The sequence below is a fragment of the Protopterus annectens genome, chromosome 1.part2, assembly GCF_019279795.1.
Source record: "Protopterus annectens isolate FY-2018-M chromosome 1.part2, PAN1.0, whole genome shotgun sequence".
Taxonomy (NCBI): domain Eukaryota; kingdom Metazoa; phylum Chordata; order Ceratodontiformes; family Protopteridae; genus Protopterus; species Protopterus annectens.
The window spans coordinates 1,052,546,840-1,052,553,727 of record NC_056727.1 but is presented as its reverse complement, the minus strand read 5'-3'; positions in this window follow the sequence as shown (position 1 = coordinate 1,052,553,727).

Here is a 6,888-nt window from a genome sequence, read left to right as displayed (position 1 = left end):
ATATTTTCAAGCTAATCAACAGCAAAAGTTACACCACATGGACAAGTTTGAGCTACATACATCATACTCTAATGTAAAAATAACTAAAACCTGATCCAGAAAAATATCTGAGCAGAAATGTAAATGCCAAGGCCATAAAAATGTACTTCATTGAAGTGTCTAATAATGTTGCAGTATCTTGCAAAAACAGTACCTAATATGGCTGAAAAAAACATGGTTCTAAGAAATCTGTTAGAGTAAGATATGTTTTGGGACTTTATCTTGAAGCAGTATAAAACTTTTGAAATACTCAAAAAAATAGTCACAAATATTCCAGAATTAAAATAATGTACTGTGAATAAGCCAGGTTTTAGAAGAAAGTTCCACTCAAAAATATATATGGGTGCTGTGAACCTCCAAGAAAATAAACCAGACATGTATGGGTCAAGTGTATTTACAGATGCACAAAAGGGACACCCTGAAACAGGAAATAAACTATTATCAATAATACAATGATATATTTGTAGAAACATTGAGCAACAAGCAGCTGCATATTATATATATGCTAGTTACTACCTGTTTAATACAGAAGCTTGAAGAATGTCTAGAATAATAATTAAAGATTCTTTGCATAATTGTGCAGTTGCCAGATACAGAAGAAAAGGTATCAAGAATTTCAGAAAAGTATTGTCAATTTTTTGGAGAAACAACTTCTGGAAAATGTTACAGTGAAATGATAGCCTGAAGACAAATCATCAAAAATTAAATAAATCTGTCCTTATTTTTTTATCTAGGAAGAAAATAAATTGTGCCCAGGGCTTAATGGTCGAGGCTAACAGAATTATAGCTCCACATCAGATGAGAAAACAAATGTTTGACAGTATAATAAGTCATATCTAGCAATGTAAACTACAAATAAAGCAAAGTGCAATAACTTGCATGATATGCAGTGTTTAGGATAGCAAAAATCAAAAGGAGGCTATGTTAGCATGCCCAGATACAGATAACTTATTGACCTTTGTTAATGAAGCTTCATTCCATTTCAGAGAGGCTACATATTTCATCTATAGGGAATATTATTCACAGTTCCCTAGTGAATTACATTCAAAGATTCCTAAGACAGGGTATAGATGATGTGGATATAAATTAAGGAGGTAAGTGGTGCTGGGTTAAAAGGAGAGATGGGTATGAATGATATAAGATATAGTTAATACTCTGAATGATAGTGTGAAGAAGTGTTTCAACTGCATACAGATCCATCTGAGCGAAGAAAAGAATATATTCTTGTTTTACTGCATTTGTACTTGCTTTATATAGCGATCAATAATATTTTAGAATATTATTAAAATGTATTTAATTTTGTAGCAAAGATAGTCATTTCTCTCTGTGTTGGGATTTTTTAGATCTGTTTGCCTCCAAATAGCCTTGCAGAATGGTGAATTAACCAGAGATTTCATAGTTTGTTGTTTGTTGTTCAATATCCACTTGAGAGCTGCTTTTGCTGTGTTTCTACATTAAGGAATTCCAGAATTGTCCATCTTGTGGCAGAAAGTGTTGACCTGGTCATTCTGAGTGGGGGCATGCTCTAGAGATCTCAAAGTGTGGCTACATTTTGGATAGAGGGCATGAATCAATTTTAAAGCTTTTTTTCTGTTATAGTTCAGGCAAATTTGCACTGAGCAGTCCTCCAAACAGTGGCAGCTAGCAGCACACTGTATAGTAGCAAATTCCTAGACACTAAAATTTCCCTATAAAGCTAGGATTAGGTCCATAAACTGTTAAACAGTGTGTCATTATGCAGAATTAAGTTTAGAGCAGCTAGCCTGCACATTGACAAATCTACCATACCCTAGTACTATATAACACCTTACCCTTAACCCCAGGAGCTATGTGTATCAGATAGCACTAACATATCCTAGCACTGTATAACATCTTGCCCTTAACCCCAGAAACTATTCAAGGGTGACTTTAACTACTGATCTTTAGAATGGGAAACTTATGCTGACTTAGAATCACAGGCACAACACTTCCTGGACTTTATCAACACAGACACCTTGGAACACATAGTGCATGCTTCTATCAATCAGAGGATCAGAAATACTAGATATGTTACTCACCAACATGGGAGAGTGTTGCACCCCTCCCCTGTGTCATATTCTCACTAGTAAGGTCAGACAACAATGTTGCCTCCTTTGAAGTAAAAATCCCAAACCTTAATCCTAAACATTCCACCCTATTGCAGAACTGGATAACATGGATATGCAATTTCCAAAAGTCTCCATGGCCAGCATAGAAAATGTGGGCATCCCAAGGCAATGCAGCAATTCTCTCATGCTTTCAGATAACCAGTTAATCATTAAAGAAAATAACACAGAATATGCAATATGTAAATACACAACTTCTTTGGATGTAAAAATCTGGCATAGAAACAAGTTTGTCAGGAATACCCACACTAGCTCACTCTCACTGCACTTGACACACACAGATTGCCTTATGCTTAGGCACTTAAAAGAAACCATCACAAATCTTAAAGACCTCCAAAGACACCGAACAGCAACACTACTTCCAATCAACCAGTCAAACATACATCAAAAGCAATATCAAAGATTTCACATAAGCCTACACCCAATGCCCCTCCAACAGCAAAACCCATAATGTAAGCATACACATTACCTAATATTCTTGTCAATGTGGAGTCCATTGTGTTAGACACAAATGTCTCACTCACCACGTTAAATAAATTGAAGATAAAGATTAATTGTTTATCTGGAGCCAGTATCTGAAAAATCCTGAAAGCACTGTACCTCAGGTGCCAATATGATTCTATTATAGTCCATGTGGGTGTAAATGAACTGAGATGAACCTCACTGAACTATATGAAAAGAGACATAATGGAGCTCTCTGAATAAGTGTCACAGATAGGTATAAGCCTTGCATTGACCAGCATTCTACCTTCACCAAAGATGATGTAATGTATGAACATAAAATTATTGATTTTAATAATTGGCTTAGTTTCTGGTTTCATTCCAAGGGAATCCAATCTCTGTCACTATAGGAGGATTTGATCCACAGTCCACATTGCTTTGCCAAGGATGGGCTGTACCTGTCTCCCCTAAGATTTTGGATATTAACTAAAAATTCACCTATCACCATAGAACCTTTTTTAGGCACTATCATCATAATGAAAAACTGTCCAAGCAACCTTTAAGTGTTACTGTTCATTGCTAGGAACCAAACAAAAAAATCCACACCCTGCAAGCCCTCCTTACTCTGGAGAATGTAGAGATCTGTGCTTTGACTGAGACTAGGTTTAAATTCATAAAAACTACTCCAGCAATGCAAGGCTACATAACCTTCCATGCATTTAGACCAACAACAGTACAGACTGGAGCTAAAGGTGGAGGTATATTGATCTAAGTTAGCGACAAATATAGCTCTAGATTAGTTAAACAGGATAATACCCTGGAACTCATCCATACTCAGTTCACCACAGATAAGTCCCTCACCATAGCACTGCTTACTACAGGCCACCAACTATGCTCTTAGAGCCTCATGACTCTTACCTAAACCTACTTGACATGGTCAGCATCCAACCAAACACCCTATTCGTGGGTGATTTTAACTACTCCTTTATAGACTGGGAAACATGCGCTGACTTAGTTTCACAGGCACAACACTTCCTGGACTTTATTAACAAAAACAACTTGGAACAGATAGTTTATGCTCCAACCAGAGGATCAAAAATATTGGATCTGTTACTTACCAACATGGGAGAGCACTGCACACCTCCCCAGTGGCATGTTCTCACTAGTGAGGTCAGAGAACAATGCTGTCTTCTTTGAAGTAAACATCAAGCCATAAAACCCAGATAAGCCAGTAACAGGAACTATTCTAAGGTAAATTACATCAAATTAAGTGACAGTATGTCAAAATTCAAGACTTCCATTAACCCCAAGACCACAGTTATCTATGCAGAATTATTCACAGAGTCCTTAAACAAACATGAATGACTGCATATTGACTGCCATTCATAGGTTCATAGGTTCATAGGTAGGTACTAGGCTATCTGCCAAGAGGCATTTATAAGCCTAGCCGGAATGTGTTGGCTTTCGCTGGCCCCTTAGAATAGTTCCCTGTGCCTCTGTCCAGCAAAGCCACTGAAGTGATCCCCGGGGTAAACTTACTTTTCCCATCCACTCGTCAAGGTTTCTCTTGAAGAGTGTTAGTGAGGAGCTCTGCCTAATGTAGATTGGAATCTTGTTCCAGAGCATGGAAAGCCTCTTGGACAGGAATATATCCCTCCAGCACATCCTATTTATTGTTGTGGTGAGGTCTAGATCCCTAGAGCGTGTGGCTTGAGGGGATATGGTTTTCTTTAGGTGGAGCATGTCCATCAATTCTGGGTTGGACATGGCCTAGTATGTCAGGCAGAGATCACCTCTGAGTAGGTGGTATGCAACTGAGTACAGCTGGAGTTTCTTCAGTCAAGGTACATAGGGCATCTGTTTGAGGCCAGTGATTCTCTTGGTGAGGTACTTCTGTGGTCTTTCCAGCTGTTGCAGGTGTCTTGCAAGGTACATCCCAAATGGGGCATTGTACTCTATGATGGGTCTAATGAATGATACGTAGAGGGGCACAATGACCTCTTTTGATCTGGATGCAAACCCTTTTGTGATTATGTGTGCCACATAGAAGGATTTTCTAACCACTTTGGCAATGTGATTATCAAAGGAGAGATTACTATCTACTTGGGTCCCCAGATCCCTTATTTCATCTTCCGTATTTAGGGGGCTACCACCTATGTGGTAATTTGTGGGTACTTTGTTTTTTACAGAGGGGATGACTATGCACTTTTTGGCATTTAGCTTGAGGCCATGGTATTGACACCAGGTATCTGTCTCAGTGAGACCCTTTTGGAGGATGTCTGTGTCAGCCAGAGAGTCAATTATAGCCCCTAGTTTGCAGTCATCTGTGAACTTGGTCAGCCATAGTCCTCCTGTGCTTGTCTGTACCTCTGAGAAGTGTATGTTGAACAGGAGGGGTCATAGGATTGAGCCCTGGGGAAACGCTACTTGTAACAGCTTTAGAGTCTTACCATGTGGGTTCTGTCTGTGAGCCAATTGGCAACCCATCTTGTGACATAGGGGTTTATGTTCATGCTGGTGAGCTTGTCTATAATACCAGAATGGGGAATGGTGTTGAAGGCCTTTGCAAGGTCTAGGTAGGATGTGTGGACCACCTTTCCCTCATCTATAGCCTTGGAACTGTCTCAAAGAAGTCCACCAGGTTTAGGAGGCATGATGTGCCTTAACAAAGTTGAATTGGGTAGGGTCCAGTGTTTGGAGGTTCCCAATGTCTCTGTTAATGAAATCTATGATGATGCACTCCATAGCCTTGCAGACCAAGCAAGTCAGGGTTATAGGGCGATAGTTTCTGGGGTCTGTTGTGGTTCCATCTTTATGGAGCGGAATAACTGTTCATGTGCACCACTCTATGGGCATGTAGCATGTGGAGAGGCTGAGTTTGAACAGTGTGTTTAGGTGCGGGGTTAGTTCATCTTTGAGCATCATGTAGGATGCAGCCTGGGACACCATCTGGTCCCATTGATGCTGTGTTTTTGGCTTTGGAGAGGGCTGTTTTAACCTGAGTGTCTGTGATTTCAGGGGCACTACATTCTTCTGGTATGGTTATGGGCCCTTTTGGGGGTGAGAGGAGGGTAAAGTTTGTACTGAACCTGTCTGCCAGGATGTTGGCGATATCAGTCGGTTCAGTGTATTTTGTGCCATTCTGCACTAACTCTGAGCAGATCTGGGAATTGCCACTTAGATTCTTGACATAGCTAAAGAATGCCTTGTGGTTATCTCTGGAGTCCTTGGCAATTTTTCTTTCAAAGACAGCCTTGGATATTTTTATGAGGGATCGTAGTTTCTTGCTGATACTGATCAGGGATGTCTTCCCCTCTTTTGATTTTACTCTTTTCTGTACTAGTTTCCTCCTTCTATTGTATAGCTTGTTTATGGCAGGGGTCCACCAGACTGGTTTCCTTTTCTTGGAGGAGTGAGTCTTGGTTTTGCTTGGGATAGCACACTCCATGCATTCTTGTAGGTGCCTGTAGAGTGCATTAGTAAAGGATTTTGCAGCTTGGGCAGCAAAGGTAGGACCATCAACTAACCAGGGAAATACAGACCCCATCAGTTTAACAAGCCTAATATGTATAAGCATGGAGCAAATTATCATGGAACTGATAAACAATGACACTGGCAACCTATAAACACTGGACCCATCCCAATTTAGCTTTGTTAAGGGAAAGTCTTTTTTTGAGATGGTCACACAGGTAATGGATGAAGGTAAAAAAGTGCATACTGCATACCTTTTCCTAACCAAGGCATTCAGTACAATATCCCACTTAGACAGAGATGACAAGTTCTGTGAGCTAGGCATACATCCCTACATAACTCACTGGATTTCTGACTGGCTCCAGACAGGATCCAAGAAGTCAGGATGAGTGGACCACATCCATCAAGAAACAGGTCACCAGCAGAATACCACAAGGATCTGTGCTGGAATGCTCATGTTTGGCATCTACTTCTTGGAAGTCAAGGTTAATGTTCAAGACCTCAGGCTAACTATGTTTGCAGATAACTGGGAGCTAATAGAGACCCCCCAAGGCAACAGCATCTTGCAAGAGGGTTTAACAGAAACAGATAACTTGTGCCAAAACCATGGCCTAGAACTCAATTCCAAAAAGACATTATAATGTTGTATGGGAAGCTATCACCCCAAGTTAATTATTCCATTGATAAAACATTCCTAAGAGTCATTTCAGTAGTAAAGTGTCTGGGAACATATGTAGACAATCTGGTCTTTGACTAACATGTAGCTTTAAATAGTAAGAAGATTGTTCTATGT